Source organism: Emydura macquarii, unplaced genomic scaffold (genome assembly GCF_026122565.2).
Source record: "Emydura macquarii macquarii isolate MOO-44397 ecotype Brisbane River unplaced genomic scaffold, CSIRO-AGI_Emac_v2 contig_2531, whole genome shotgun sequence".
Lineage (NCBI taxonomy): Eukaryota > Metazoa > Chordata > Testudines > Chelidae > Emydura > Emydura macquarii.
Window position 1 is genome coordinate 3953980 of NW_027132668.1, and position 17175 is coordinate 3971154.

Genomic DNA, 17175 nt, shown 5'->3' on the forward strand with positions numbered 1-17175 from the left:
CACCCTCTTACCCCTGATGGAATGATCTGAGAGAGAACTATCAAGAATAACCAATATTAATATAAAGTAAATGAGATAAAACGAGTGCACCGTAATAATTGAATATGCAATTAATGAGGACCACTAAGGACTTCACTATGCATACTTAATTTACCCAGGTACTTAGATATTGTGGTGAGAGCCACCGTAAAAAAACCTAAAATAGATAAATAGGAAAGAAAAAAATCACTGTGTGCAAAATATGACAAGCTAATCTACTTGTTACTTGTGTATATTTGACAAAGCCCTGCTGGGATGAATTAGTTGGGGTTGGTTCTGCTTTGAGCAGATGACTGCTTTGAGCAGCTGGACTAGATGACCTCCAGCGGTCCCTGTCAACCCTAATCTTCTATGACTCTTCTATGATTTAAATGTTAATACACACATAGCAGTATTGTGAATGTTAAAATCAGGAATACAACTTAGTAGTAGTACTGAGATGGGTCTATTCATGCAGTAGTGGATGGGTGAGGTTCTGTGGCCTATGTTGTGCAGGAGGTCAGACTAGATGATCATATTGGTCCCTTCTGACCTTAGAGTCTATGAGTCTACAAAGACAAAGTCACTCTAAGACCTCATCTGAAATAGCTAGCTAGACTTCATTTCCATTCTGTTTTAAGTAGGGATGTAAAAGGTTAACTGGTTAGATGTTTAAACGGTAATCAGCTGATTACCATTTAAACTGGGGGTGGGGGAGAAGAGAGCAGCAGCTGGGCTGGCTCCCCACCAGCGAGAGCAGCTGGGCACCTCTTGCTGATGGGGAAGCCCAGAACCCAGCGGGGGGCGAGCGGCGGGGAGGCTAGGCTCAGCTCCCCACGAGCGGCGGGTGGTGTGGAGCCCAGCACAGGGGGCAGGGAGCCACAGCTAGGCAGCTCTCACTTGGCAGTGAGGAGCCGAGCCCAGCACAGCACCCCTCCAGCATTTAATCATTTAAATATTCTATTTTTAGAACGTTTAAATGGATTTCTAATTACATTAACTTTTACATACCTAGTTTTAAGTCACAGCTGTAACGAGTATGCTTGCCTCTAGTCCCTGTTGTCCACATCCTGAAATTCTCACACTTTGGTACAATTAAGCAGTCTCTGTTCAAGAGAGGGTTGGCACTGGAAAAACCAGGATATTTCAAATCAGGAATTTGCAGAACTATGTGGAACATTGTATGGAATAGTATATTTATCAGTTTATCCTCTTCATTTTATAACATGGACTGATTCAGGTACAAGCCCTGATTCTCTCTTTTCCTCTGGGGTAAGTCTTTTGACATAATTGGAGCTACTCTTGATTTATACTGGTGTAAGATAAGTTCAACAAATCCACCCAAAAACTTCAAGAAACAGATATCAGTTAACATATTTCTGTTGAAAGCTGGAGTTTCACAACTGAATCAGAATTGACTTGACTAGTAGGAGTCATAAAATTATAATACATCACACATCTATAACTATAATATCTTTTATCTGAGGACCTCAGTGCTTTGTAACCCCAAACTGGCTCTACAACAGCCTTATGAGGTAAGTATTATTATAAACATATAACAAGATAGAAACACTGAGCTACAAAAAGCTTAAATGTCTTAGCCACGGCTGAATAGCAACCCAGTGACAGAGCCAGGAAAACCTGCACAGAAGTCCTTACTCCTGGGTCTCTTCTCCAACTACTAGGTAATATTTGCCTGTAATGAAGAGCAAGTAAAAGATGGGTGTGGGTAGTGGTGTGGATCTGACATAAGATATGCTCTAACATTTGCTGTAGTAGAACTGCTCTGTTTGCATCAGCTCTCTTGAAACAGATCAGTGTAAAACTCTAAAAATCAATTCTGTAACCATATTGTACACCCTGATTGTGTTATTCAGCTCTTTTGTGACAGCTGAAATTAAATTTATATTAATGTACTTAAAATAATAATTGATAGACTCTACTGGTTATCAATTTCACTTATAAAGCTATTAACTTTTAAAATAAACGAAATCTTACTTTATCTTAATTTCATTAATGACTTACATTACATCTTTTTGTATTTTTACACAGGAGACAGAGTCCTAGTATCAGACTTTCCAATCAGCATTTCCACTGTCTTTTCCATAATATTTATATTTGACCCAATGATTTTATAGAACTCTTGATTTTGATTACTTGGTTACTTTGATTTTCCATTATTTAGTAGTTTAGCAATTTTTTAAATTATAATTGCCAGTTACAGGACAATTTCAATTTCAATCAGACATTATTTTTAGACTATTTATTTCTTTCAGTTAATTCCTTTGTTAATTAGTCACAGCAGTAATAAATTGTACAGATGCACTATTCAACTAATTCCACAGTGGTGACCAAGGTTATTTTTTGAGTGACAACAAAATACCATATTTTGCAGTAATTATGTGCTGGCTCCATTGGAAACAATGGTTCATCACACTGTATACCTGATTGGATGTGTTTACACTTTACTTTTAAATCTAGTTAATTTACGCTGAATGGATTGCTTTTGTAACAAAACTTGTTTACAAAAGAATCCCCAAAGGACAGTTTATCATACATCACTTTATAAAGTATATCCCAGTACACACCACCACACAAAAAAAAAAAAAAAAAGAAGAAAAGTTAATTTACAAAGGGAGGAGTTTTGTATTTCTGACAGAGTGCTGGGAATCAGCAATTGAACCAGGAGGCCAGTCATTGTTTAACCGGTTAGACTGCAGGGAGAGTCTGATTAAAGAGAGGAGTCCCTGATTACCAGATCAGATTGGGGGAGGTAGGAAAGAAAGAAAAGAAAGAAAGGGGAGCAGGGCCTAGCAAAAGAGAGCTTTCTGGGAGGAGACACATTTAACCATGCCACCCTTTTAAGAGAAGGAGTAGTGAAGCTGGATAACATTGTAAATTCTATGACTGTATTACTCTGAAAAGGTGGTGGTGTGAAACACTATAAATAAACTGCCCAGTTGTATCTACAAAAGGAAAGGTCTCTGGGCTGTCTGTGTGGAGCTTAAGTAGTCAAGAGGGGTCATGCCTCATCACAATATTCTATAATGGTTTAAAAAAAAAACACAACTAAAAACTGTGTGACCTTGTAACATTTCTTGAAATTGAATTCTTTATTATGAGTACACAGTAGGTTTGATTTTGATAATTTCCCTATAGCATTGTTTGCCAGATGAAGAAAGGTAGAAAAAAAACCTGACTTCTATGATTCCTCCTCTTGTTTAGATTTTGAACATAGTTGCCTTTCATTACTTTTGTTTTTAAATTGTTCCCTCTTGAAATGTGAAATACAGGTTGTGTTTCCATATTCTGTCCCCTGTGCTGGACAAAACAGATGTGGATGTGATCCATGTAGTATGCAGATTGAAGCTTAATTTACTGATAGCTGGCAGTCTGAAATATGTATTCTAATATATAAATTGATGCAAGGAATGAAGCCCTCAGCAGTGCTGGAATTTAATAATGGTGGATATCTTAAAATATCCAACATAATTCAGAATTGCCAGTCCCAAGTGTTCAAAAATCATAAGTCAGTACTTCAAAAATCATGGCTTAAAATTATGATTTTAAAAAATGCTGGTTTCTTTTTATTTTCATGCTGATTTCTAAGCTCTTATGGGTCAGATTTTCAAACTCTTCTAAAAAATAAGGGGTGCTAAAAACATTTTTTTAAGGAAAATTGTGTTACTTGTGTAATCACATGACTCTGGGAGCTGGTGCTGTACAAAACATACCAATTATAATGAGATTCTTGATAAAATTGTGAGTTGGCAATGCTGTGTCTTAAAGGAAATTTAGGCAGTGGTCACTGCCATGATTAGTCATCACTTTTTGTATGGGAGTTGTAAAGGCTAATGAAGAGTATACATTCCCCTCTGAATCTGTGTATGTCCCATTAACATTGACCAGAGTTATTCAGGCTGAAATTCACTCCAAATGTATAAAGTTGAGTATTGATGCCTTTTTAAAATGTAGTTAATGCAGAACATTTGGGGAGATGAAATCTGAGTCATTGTGCAGGGTGGGCTGCTGTGTTGCCCTCTGCCACCCTGAGCTGCTATGCAAACATATGGACTGGAATAGTGTCCTCTCTATGCGATTTGCACAGCATCCAGGGGTCACTGGATCCATGTCAATGTGGAGCTATGGTTCCTTCCCAGCCCCATTTTTATTATGGCTTTCCACACCAACCTGTCACAGAAACCCTTTCAGTAGCATGTAGGGGCTGGATAAGCACTCTTGTGCAGCTGCTCTGCCGGTAGGTCCCCCATGAGGCATCTATTCATAGTTTACGACACAGCTTGCCAGAGCCCACCATGGGTGAATTTCATTCATGAGTGTAATATAGGCTGGCCCCTTATTTTCCTGAGCATATGTGATCCGTAACTCAGTTGAGGGCACTATCTCTGAATAGTCGTACAAAATGTTATTGATCTTTTTAAATTACTTTAAGAAACCTGTTGTATTCTGCTGTCATGGGTAAAGATCTCATAGAACTGTTTTTCTACTAGCAGTGATGTTAGCTTGGCGTCCTGAGCAAATTCCAATTTGGCCTACCTATCTTGGAAAAAATGCTGATCTCAGAGCTGATAGGCATATCTTATCTACCAGCAAGTATAAATAACTTAAGATCGAATAAATATTAATTTATAATTTCTTCATGGCAAGGACCACATGTATGCTGTGTTCTGTGAGGAATTTAGCAGAGATGAATAAAGAACAATCAATAACATTACATATTCTGCCTACCTGCATTTCCATCTGCAGTTTCAGTTGGATTCTATATTCTTTGATTCTTGTACTAAACTCTTGTGTAGTGTTGCTGTGTGGCAGGCAGTTATGTTCCATCGATGAGCTGGCTGCACGTCAGTGTTGGGAGCTGTGATTGTTGAATCTTTCCAGTTAACCCAGTGATATTCAAACTGAGGCTTGACAGCCACAAATGGCTCTTCAATGTGTCTCCTGGGGTTCTTTTCAGCATATGATATTAAAATATTATTTTTTATTATTTTTATTATTTTTAATATTATTAAAATATTGTGCAATTTTATTAGTAACCAATCTAAGCTATTAACCAGCCAGGATGCTTTTATTATGTTGTTAACATAACAATTGTAGTTGATAAAATAATATTTGGTCAGTCATTTTGCTGTGATAATAATAAAATAATAATAATAAATAATATATATATATATAGAGAGAGTAAATGAAACAATGAATTCACACTATTGTGGCTCTTTTGGGTAGTGTTGATCACTAATTTGGCTCCTGAACCACTGAGGTTTGAGTATCATTGAGTTAACCAGAAGGATCCTAATATGCTTGGCAGAAAGGTGCTATATAAATATAAGGTCACAGTATATTATTATACCAGTCTAAGTCATATCATTTAGCAACAGTATCTTGAATTCCAAAACAATGGGAAAAATTAGTTATGAGCTTTGAACAAGGTTCAAAAGGCATACGTCGCTGGACTGTCACCTTCAGATAAACAGATGAGTCAAGGGCCTTGACATTTCTAAATCTCAAAGGACAAGAATGTTTTGCTTACAGAAATGCATTGAATCTTACCACCTGTCTGAAAAAGATAGTGATATAAATTATCATAATAAAATATCATCTGATGATAGAGTTAATTCACAGTATTATAGCATCTTTCGGTTGTTTGGTTAACAGAATATAAGAATTTGGAAATATTTCTAGCTCTAAGGACACTCTCCTCCCCAATGGTTTTTGTAAATGTCATTGAAGACACAACAGTTATGCAGCAAGTGAGAAAAGCAGCTGTGGTACTGTCAGGCTGAATTAGAATCACAGTGCAAGTATACTTAAGTGACTCAGCAATAACTAATTGAGTATTACAGGTATGTTCTCCCCTTATGGTGAACACTTAACTCACTTTAGTATTAGTGGAGTTAAGCATATGTATTAAGCAGGAATCAAGTACCATTGCAATTAATATTTGGTAACATATTTCATTTAAGGTCCAATTTTTCTTTGGAGAAAAAAGAAAATGCTTTGAGAGTTTTATTTCATTTCATTGACATTTGTGATGTTTTCTGAAAACAAGTGTTTGTTTTTTAGATTAAACTAATTACAAATTTACTCCTCTTTTGAAATTTGTCAAAGTGTCTGGTGTTGCTTTGTGTCCCTCTCTCTGCTCAACGAAATTATACCACAAAATTTTAAAGATAGATCACTTTATAACATTGCTCTTATAAGTTTGGGATCTGGTAAAATTACTTCTTTCTGCTTTCCACACCAAAATCTCCCATTGGCCTATTGGGAACATGTTCTAGGTCATCTTCCAGATGGACTGGCATAAGTGACTCGACAAAGGTAAAACATTGAATAAATGGCAGAGATCCTGTGGAAAAGATCCTGATCTCTGAAGTGGTAGACACTTATCCACTATCAAATATAAATAAATTAATATTTCTTAGCTCTTAAATTATAATCTTTTCATTTTTTGATGTGTTCTGTGAGATACTTAGCAAAGAACAGTAAGTAACATTATATATGAAAAAATAGCTAAATCTATAAAGAAAAACCAGGAGTCAGAAAAGAGAAGTAAAAGGAAAAAGATGAATATGAAGAAAATTAAAAACCACTTACAAATTTCAAGATGGATTTACTGTCTTTATGTAGTCCAGGAAAATGTCCTTATGTAGTGCAACCTCTAGGTTTGTTCCCTATAGACAACCCATTTTTAAGTAGTCACATCCAGTAGTCCATTATTTTAACAAAGTTGGAGATAGAGCATTTTAATGTGTAGGGGTTTTCCTCTTTTATTCTTACTGTACAGTTATAACCCTAAGTTAAGAGTAGTATTTATACTTTTCTCTCTTTTGTATATATTATTTCATAATGAATGCACCATTCTTATACGTGTGTAAAGATATTTTTGAATTTTACTTTTTTATACACAATGTGTTCATTATAGTGAGTATCAATTTTACTTTTAAGCAGGGTTTCTCAAAGGGTTTCTGAGCTGTTGACCACCTTCTATGCTGAGTTTCATGAATTCTAATTTTAACAATGAGGAGGCAAAATTTTTAACCATAGCCATTTCGGAAATAATAGCTAATTATAATGTTTTAGAAAGTGAACTTCAATTTTCAAGAAGATGAAGTAATTTAAATATAATTAAACATGGTGGTTTAGCCTGTCTTGCTGATGAACCATGGACCAATGAATTGGAGATATTTTCAAGAGCAGGCAACTGAAACACTTTATTGTTATCACCACCATCAAAAGAGAAACTTGACTTGGAGAGATATCAGGATGAAATGGGATGAGAACTTTCAAACTTTTGCAACTACAGCTGGGTACCTCTCCTTCAGAGGCAGCCAAAGAAAAGCAGTTTACATTTACTGATTTTTTTTAAACTAAATTTTACATTTTTACTCATCCCACACCTCTTCCACAATCCTTTTGTGGGCATGACCCACAGTTTGGAAAACCTACTTAAAAGAATAATTTCTTAATAGAATTAAATATATTAATTGTAAGCTTCAGAATCCTTAATTTAGCCCTTTGCATTAAGACAATGTATTCATGTAAATCCCTTCTTAAAACACTTTTCTTCCACAAATCATATGGCCATCCCCAACATCTTCACAGATGAAAGGAAACACGACAAAGTCAGTCAGTCAGTCAATGGTGCTTGGCAGGAGTGTGGGAGAAGAGCCCAATGTGCGAGCCGCAGACATTCCCACAGTGGCTACATATCCATTTGCCAGATGGAAGTTGGAGCACACACTGCTTCCCGGCTCACCTATGGGCCTCAGCCTGGGCTCTCTGATGACTCTCTGTAATGACTGCACCAGCCTTGACCCAGATTGAGCAGTTGTGGTCAGGGCTCCCCCAGTTGTCAGTGTCATACTCTGAATTTCTTGAGACCCTGCTTGACCTTGTCACTGTATCGGAGCTTTGGCTGTGTTGCGGGTAGTTCTTGAGTTGGCCAAACAGCACAATCTTCGGCAGACAATCTTAAGGCATTTGCTCCATGTGTCCCAGCCAGCAAAACCTGTGAGCATCCACTATAGACTGTAGGATCTCACTTGTAGTGATCTGTTGCTCCCAAGTGACTCCGTGAATTTTTCTAAAACAGTGAAGGTAGGAGCCGTTCAATCTCCACTCCTGCTTGCAGTATGTGATCCAGTTTTCACAGCTGTAAAGGAGGGTACTGAGGACACAAGCCTGATAAACGGACACCTTTGTGTTCAGGGTTAGCAGCTTGTTGTTCCAGACACATGAGGTAAGTTTGCCAAAGGTGATAGCAGCTTTACCGATTCTTGCATCAAGTTCTGTATCGAGACTAAGTAAGCTGGTTAAAGTTGAGCCAAGATAACAGAAATGATTCACTTTGTCCAGAGCTTCATTGTTGACATATACTTTAGATAGGAAGTGACGACAACTGTTTTCTTAAAACTGATTACCATGCCGAATTTGATACATGCATCAGAGAACTTATTTATCTTGAGCTGCAATTCATCAGGTGTATTAGAGATGAATGCAGCGTCATTTGTGAAGAGCAGATCCCTAATAGTGAGCTGGGTGACATGCCTTTTGCTCTGGAATGACTTGATGTTAAACAAGCTGTTGTCCGTCCTCGAATCAGTTAGTACGCCAGATTGGTTGTTTCTGAAAGCGTACTTAAGAAGAATAGAAAAGATGCCAAAGCCAGTAGGCACTAAGATGCAGGCTTGCTTCATGCCAGTATCAATACTAAACTCAGATAATGTTTCATTTTCATACTGGATAGTTCATTCCCTCCTGGAACTCCTTGAATAGGGAGAGCATTTTTTGTGGACAGTCAATCTTCAACAGGATCTTGTATATAACATTCCTGCTAACCGTGTTGAAAGCCTTTTGTAGATCAACAAATGCTACATTGTTGACCCGCAAATCATATTAACATTAATTCACAAAAGCTAAATGTGTTGTTTAAAACTGTATTTTAAAATAAAGATACCTATGTCACTTTGAACCATCATTTGATGTACTGTATATCTGAATTGTATAGTCTGTTAAATTTAGATTGTCAACTCCTTGGGGCAGGTATTATCTTCCTCTGTACAGCACCTAACATAGTGCAGCACTTAAAAATAATAATGTGAAGGGCTGGGTGTTGTGGGAAGGGTCAAATTTAAGTTTATAATAGGCAGCTTACCTTCAACCTTAACTACAGCAGAAATTATTCATTTTTCCATAGTAACACCTGCAGTATATTTCGTACTGATAAAAAAACATAGGACTTAATTCTGAAAGCCCTTTACACAACTGCTCCAATTGAAATAATAAGGGTGTGTAGGATCAGTCCCTAAGAAGGAATGCTGTGCCAGGTCATTGTTGGTTTAAAGGGTAACTACTCATTATTCTGTTCCATTTCCTGGAACCTTAAGCATTCTCTCAGGCTAGGGAGCTGCAAACTGACTGCTACTTAGAAAGGCAGGCAGGCTAATCAAATTCAAATATGAGAATGGAGAATCCTGTCAGATAAGGAAAGGGTCTTTTGGCTCCTCTGTGGTTGGTGTAGTCAAAGCCATAGTTGAAAGAAACAATGAGCCAAATATCTCTTCCAATTGACTTTTATGGAGTCACATCAGGGAGGAATTAGACCCAAATATTCAGAGTGAATTAAAAGTAGAAATGAGTAGGATAAGGAAACTAACAGATATAAAATGGAATTACCCACATATTGTAGGAATAATTATGAGAGACAAAGTTTAAATAGGAAAAGGATTTAGTTTTATGAAGCAAAAAGATCCCAGGAAAAGTAGTAATTTTGAAAAAATTAATCTGTTTCATAAGCGAAAAGCTCCCATCTGGTGGATAAGTACTAAGTTCCCTCTACTATTTTTTCCTGGTTAGGGAAGAATATGTAGAGGTTTTTCATCATCCCAAGAACTTGTGACAGGATTATGTATCAAGAGCCTGGAAAAATGAAATAGTGAGAGACAGACTAAGCCAGTCTTGGTAAGTGCAAGCCCTCTTTTGTAGGCTGACCAGATTTTTGGAATGATCTCTGGAGAAATATTTTTAGGGGCAGGCGGGGGTGGGAGTGGGGGTGTAATTACTGCTTTTGAGAAATAAATGTTATGTAAAAACAGATGTTATGAACTTATTTTTATACATAGCTATAGTTAACTTAAATAACGTCATATTTCTCACATTCAATCCGTAAATACAGAAAAAATACTTACCAGTATTATCCTTAAGGCTGACAACAGAATGGTAAGCTTGTATTAACTCGAGTATTTCTCCGATTAATGTATCTGCTTGAGAATATCATTGTTCTTGGTGAGTTTTTTCATGAATTCCAGACAGGACAGTTTAAAATTCGTTTTCACAACGACAATGGCTTTCACAGTTTGTACACTGAATCTCAATTTCTCTGCCATCCACACGTCATTCATCAGCGAGAACACTCTTTCAATGTGCATTGCTGTCTGGCAGACAGAGCATCACTTCAGCTAGTTTTTTCAGGTTAACATGGGGTACCTTGGATCTGTGAAATGTGTCATGACTGCATTCCATTTGTAAGCAACTGACGAAGCAGATGCACTCCATTCGCCAAGTTTCCCTCTTAAAATTTCATTAAGGAAAGTCACTTCATGCAGAGCATCTTGATCAATTGTTATGTTTCGGCATTTCATTTGCAGAAGTTCGACTGCCTTCTGAATCTCAGACTTTGCAGGCACTTTTTTCAAAAGCAGACAATGCAGGTCTTTAAGGTCGTCTGTGTGTTTTCCTCATGCGTGTATGTATTTAACTGATGCATCAAAAAAAGATCGAGAAACATTAAAGTATGACTCGTGTCATGACCCAGCCCCTTCTTGCTCCTTTAGTAGTTTTCTCACTAAAACTGGCACAAAGTCTTCCTCATATGTTGCAGACAGCTTCTTTTCCAGATTAAGGATGTCAGCAGATTCCACTGCACAGTGATCTTCCCCCTCCACCAATTTTATTGTGTCATGGAAAAGTGACAGATTACCTTGAATGAAAGTGAGCCAGAGTTCAGTCGTAGGGTCAGGGCCCAAGGATAATTTTTTCGGGCCCAGTACAATCTTGTAGCACAGGCCTCCTCCCACACACATAACACAATCCCTCATCTCACGCATACAATCTCATGAGCCGTGAAAAAAGTTTGAATTCTGAAATTACTGTTACATATTCTACATTTCTGAAAAATTCCCTCCTTTGCTATTTTTGTTTAACATAACACCCAGCCTGAGAGTCCTACAAGTTTGCTGACTATTTTGTCATTTTTGGACATTGTAAAGGTATTAGATCCTGTCAACGTCTTGATTTTTTTATTCTAATGGACCAACGTGACTGCAAACATTTTATAATTAGGCCAATTTGAAAAGACAACCATCAGTTAGTGTAGCACTACTCTCTCCTTCTTCTTGTAAACCTTCTGAATGTGGTGGTGCTAATGGTGATACTACCTGACTATCTTCAAGCATTAGATTGGAGTCACATGATGCATGTTCTAGCAGCTTTTCTTTGTCATCAATTGCCAGTGTGAAAGACAAAGTCTCTATATTGAAATCATTTTCATCTTGATTTTGTTCATCTGTTTCCCTAATTAGTATATTGCCTGACTGCAGAAATGCCTTTTCTGATTTGAAAAACTGGAGGATAGGTTGGTGTCCTTTATCTTCTTTTAGTTTCCTTTCTTTTACCTCCTTATGTTTCTGGCTGCCTGATTTGTATTTATAGCCACCACCAAACACGGCAGTATGGGTTGTTTGTGACTGTGAGTGAATTAGACACTTACATATATTTTGGGCCTGCAAATCCTACCAGAAGCAGCAGCAGCACTGGCTCCCACTGTCATGGTGCTTTGCTTTGCCCCTCCCACCAGCTGTCCCTCCCTCCTGCCTATGCACAAGGAACTCTGGGACTGGTAGTTCTTGATCTTGATATGATAGACCATGTCATAGAGAGGAGCACAAATCTCTGTTTCAAACTACAAGTCCTAGTTTAACTGCAGAAGCACACACTCTCTATTCTAGAGAAGGGCCTGGGCTGAGCCAGCAGGCCCAGCAACTCACTGTTCAGAATGTGGCTTGAGACTGCTCTAACACTGCTTTTGATTGGCTCCAGCAAATCTCACAAGATCTGGACAACAGACACAGGGAAATAAGTTTCTATAAATATCCTCAGGCATGATCTACAATTTAACCTCAATTTTTTTCTGCATGGTAAAGGGAGTTGCAGCGTGGGCTGGGCCACCCAGGGCCTCTGGGCCCCAGTAAAGTGTACCTCCCTCTCCTTCCCCCCCTCCTAATGTAGGGGCCCTACATAGGGTATTCAAATATCTTCCGAAGAACACCTGGACACTTTTCTTCTGAGAGAATAAATGACTTAAGTGGCTTATATAATAGAAGTACTCTTTCTAAAGCAGGTAACATTGAGGAGAGAACACTGACATTGTTGTGCCCCAGAATGTTTTGGTATTTTTGCCCCACAAACTCACAAAAACTCCTCAATCTTTCAACTTGAACGGTGAAATTGTTAAAATATCCAAAAATCTTGGTAAGTATATATTCAACATCCACTGGGATTGTATCCAATGCAGTTCTGGCACAGTTGTGAACAATATGAGCGGGACATCTGAGGCCTATCACCTTCTGTTGTAAGGCTGCCCTGACTTTAGTGTGCACATTTTCTCTCCCTTGTCTGCATAGCCTGCTGAAGTTTGTGTTTGTATTATCGGCAGAGAAAGCCACAACCTTATTTTCCAGCTGAAACTTTTCTATCACAGCAAGTATCCCCGCTGCAATTAGTTCAGTTGTTTCACCTTTTAGTTCAACAAAATCAAGTAGCTTTGTCTTCACGGACATGCTTCCATCATATTCCTTGAAGTAACAAACCAAGATAGGCAGTTCCAGAGGGGTAGCCATGTTAGTCTGTATACAGCAAAAACAACGAGAGTTCTGTAGCACTTTAAAGACTAAAATTTAATTTCAGCAGGCGTAGGCTTTCGTGGGCTCCAACCCACTTCCTCAGATGCAAGTAATAGAAATCATACTGGGGGCAACATATATAGGAGGTAACATATACATATCCAAGGGAAGTGACAACAATGGGGGAGGTGGATGAAGGTAGGGTACTTGAGGCCTAATTACAACCATTGAGTAGGAGGTGAAAATGAGTGATCAGAGGTAATTACTTCTTATAATGAGATAACCATTCCAAATCCCGATTCAGACCCAGTTTGCTTGTGTCAAGTTTGCAGAAGATTTCAAGCTCAGCAGTTTCTCTTTGAAATCTGTTTTTGAAGTTTTTTTGTGAGAGATAGGCAACAATTTTACATGTCTGTGGTTTGGCGCATCAACTGAAAGCAATACAAACTCAACATTGTCCAGATCATGTTTCAGCTTATCTGTTGCCCAAAGTGCGAATATATTTGTGACAATTGCATCGCACTTTGTCCTTGCACAACTGAATTTGGGATCATAGAATTTTCTATTTAAACTTGAGGTACAGTCCATCGATCTTTGCTGGTTGTGACGAATGGTGTGATAAGCAAAAATTCCCTCTTGTATAGCAAGGTCATATTCACTCTGTGTCGGCTCAACTTTATGAAAAAATGAAGTTATAGAACTTGAACCGGCATGGGCAGTTAGGGCAAATTTGTGTTTACTTGTACCTTTGTGTTCTTTTATTGATGTCCTGCCTCTGCTGGAAATGGTGAATACAGAATGGTATATTATACATAAGACAGATATTTCTTTTGCAGTTTGGTTGCAAGAAAGAAATTTTTTTTGTAGTTGGTCACTGAAGTAACACTTACGTTTCTTGGACAGCGCCATAGCACTTTTGCCATCATCATTGACGCCACATGCACAGTCAAACTGACCTTAGCATATGACAGTCTTGTAGCCATAGTTACAGCAACATGTAGCGAGACAGACCAACGAGCAAGCTAATTATATGCAGTATTTATGCCATATTCATAGACCTATGATTTCAATACGAGTAAAATCTGAAGTGTAGTGCAGAAGTTACATTTTATTATTTGTGTCACATTTATTTATTACAATTTTGCCACATTTTAAAACCACTGTTTGGTGACAAAGCCAACTGGGGACATTTCCAGGGTGGGGACAGAGTACCTCAATTGGGGACTGTCCCCGGAAATCAGGGACATCTGGTCAGCCTACTCTGTCCTCATAGCAAAATGTAAATTTAGTTAAAATTGTAGAGTTAAGTTATTGTAGCATTCAGAGGGGTACTATTGTACAGTTGCAAAATGACTTCTACTGTAACTTGGTGTGACACACTGACCCCATGTACACCCCTATGGTGTGATTTGTGTATCATTCCCTTACAGTGTAACTGTGTATTGTCTGATGCAAAGTATGTCATGTAAGGTGTTTTTGGAATGCTCATGACATACTGAACATTATTGCTATGGTAGCATGTTTCCTGCAATGTCATGCATATGAACATATTTGAAACTCTGATAGGTCATATCCCCAAATGTGTCTCACACCTGGCTTGAACAGATGCAGACAAACACAAAGCTGAAGGTACACATCACGCAGAGGCATGCATACAAGAACAATGGACTGGCCTAAGAACCTTTGAGCACTTTGGCTCAAGAAGGAAAAATCACGCCAGTTGCCGGACATTGTCTATCACCAGACCCCAGGGGGTGTCAAGGAAACTTGTCAAAAGCTGAGGCATCTTTGTCTCTTGGCTCTCCCTTGGAATCCATCTTCTAAGCAACACCAAAGACTGAGAATCTATCCATGAGGAATTGGGGGTGGAAACCTAGTTGCTAGAGGCATTGCAGCCAGCCTGTGTGGTAAGCTAACATCAAACTGAAAAGCTATGGAAATATTAATCTTAGTTTAGGATGCGAGTTATCTTTTAGTTAATTGTGACCAACTCCTTGACGCATTAATAATCTCTTAATTGATATTAATCTGACATATTCATTTAAAATCTTGCTGTAGTCAATACACTTATTTGTTTGTTTTATCTAAAACAGTGCATGTGGATTGAGTGTGTGCAGAGACCTCACTTAGAGGGATGGAGCTGATGCATATCCATTTCTTTGATACATTGATGAACAAGTGTAAAGGAGCTTGCTGTTCCCAGGGTTGCATCTGGGACTGGGGGTGTTTGCTGGCCATGTGTGGCTGGCCAGAAGTGCTCTTTCACTAGGTCAGGGACTGACTATTCGCAGGCGGCTGGGCGTGGGCTGACTTGGAAGTGGGTGGTTCACATAGCCAAATGGGGTAAATTGGGGACCAGGAGTGAGGAATTGTGGTGACACAGCTACACACCAGTCCAGATTGCAAGGGGGAACATCACACTTGGTTTTTACTTACTAAGCCCCCAGTCCTGCAAGTTACTCCACTAGGCCAGGCCCTTCTACTGCATGGAGCCCCAATAACTTAAAAAAACAGGCAGAGGGGTCTGTCCCCATGGAAGCAGTTTCAAGATCAGGTCCCAAATCCTAATGTTTGAAAACAAATCTTCTAGGCTGAAATTTTCCATTTTTTGCTTCTGCCCAAAACTGGTGATTTTTATTTTATTTTTACTATTTGTGGAAAGTTACTTTAGCGGTTTCTGAGTTATCAAAGCTTAAAAAAAAAGTATTTTAAACAAATGTTTCAGGGTAAATGTGTCATTTCATATGTATGCAATACACCCACGTGCTATTTGTTACAAATGCATCCCTACCTCAATAAAGGCTGTAATGCAGAAAATGATAGAACTTTTCTTTAAACCTTCAAGCATGTATGTAAGTAGTCATTACTGAAAAATGCAGGTTTTGCTAAGTTTGCAACTTTCATTTTAAAATTAATTGTAGCATCTATCACTTACATAATTCTCTACTTCTTACTGCATAAATATTAACTAACTTATCACCATAATCCCCTAATGAGTAAGGTTTTATCACAATTTTTCAGATGAGAACATTGAGACACAAATGGATTGTGACTTGCCCATAGCCAAGGTGTGATCAGTATCAATGATTAGAACTCAGAGGTTCCCAGTCCTGTGTGATCACTGTAATAGATTAGTGTGTTCAGTCCCTTGGGAAGTGATGCACACCCACCATCAGATAAGGCCAAAAAATTATTGGGCACTAAGACCAAGGCATAGTTTGAAGAGGGAAAGAAAGATGCAGTTCCTTTACTTCTCTCCCATCGCTTGCTTTCCTTCCTCTAAGACTAACACTGGAATTTTTCCAATCTCCCACTCCACAATGCTCAGTTTTAGGGTAATGAAAAGGAGCTGAACTAAGAGTGTATGGGGCAAGAGCAGTGCAGCCCTGGAAACTGAGTGCCGTTTAGTGGGGAGAAGGCATGTACCTTTCAACTTCCCAAGGGCCAAATGCTGTGGGATTCCTTCCTTTAGCATAAATAACACTTTCTATAACTTCAGTTTCAGAATTCTTTAATTCTGATTCAATAACTTTCAGCAATGAAAGTGAGGGGACACCAAATTTGTGTGCAATATAAATAACTCTGGGACAAAATGAATGATGTTAATTGGAAATTGGAACTGGGCTTGTTTAGTCTGCAAAAGAGAAGAGTGAGGGGGGATTTGATAGCGGCCTTTAACTACCTGAAAGGGGGTTCTAGGGAGGATGGGGCTAGGCTGTTCTCGGTGGTGGCAGATGACAGAACAAGGAGCAACGGTCTCAAGTTGCAGGGAGGGAGGTCTAGGTTGGACATTAGGAAAAAGTTTTTTACTAGGAGGGTGGTGAAGCACTGGAATGGGTTACCTAGGGAGGTGGTGGAATCTCCATCCTTAGAGGTTTTTAAGCTGCGGCTTGACAAAGCCCTGGTTGGGATGATATAGCAGAGGTTAGTCCTGCTTTGAGCAGGGGGTTGGACTAGATGACCTCCTGAGGTCCCTTCCAACTCTAATATTCTATGATTCTATGATTCTATGAAATGAGGGGGTATGAGATGAGATGGAGGATAGAACACAAGAGCACCAGTCCTTCTCACCTACCTCACAAACCCCCTATCTAGCATGAGCTTCCTCAACCCAGAGCCTCATCACCAACCCCACCCGCCTTCCAGCAGCACCAGCCTCCCCTACAAGACTCCAAACAGCAGCTCCAGCATCCTACCCAGTTAGTCCCTACCCCCATAAAATAGCCAAAAATAGTCC

The 17175-nt window shown here is 38.7% G+C and overlaps 1 long non-coding RNA gene across 2 annotated transcripts in view; it reads right to left on the reverse strand.

Annotated features, from left to right (window-relative positions):
* Window positions 1-17175, reverse strand: part of LOC137163408 (uncharacterized) — a 32499-nt gene that overhangs the window by 13361 nt on the left and 1963 nt on the right. Inside the window, exons 3-4 of one of the 2 annotated variants that reach the window (XR_010922708.1) lie at window positions 4768-4988; window positions 1030-1145 (exon numbers count right to left, since the gene is read on the reverse strand). This is a non-coding gene — a long non-coding RNA (uncharacterized lncRNA). The remainder of the gene's footprint in view (window positions 1-1029; window positions 1146-4767; window positions 4989-17175) is intronic. The other variant, XR_010922709.1, reaches the window with a different exon arrangement.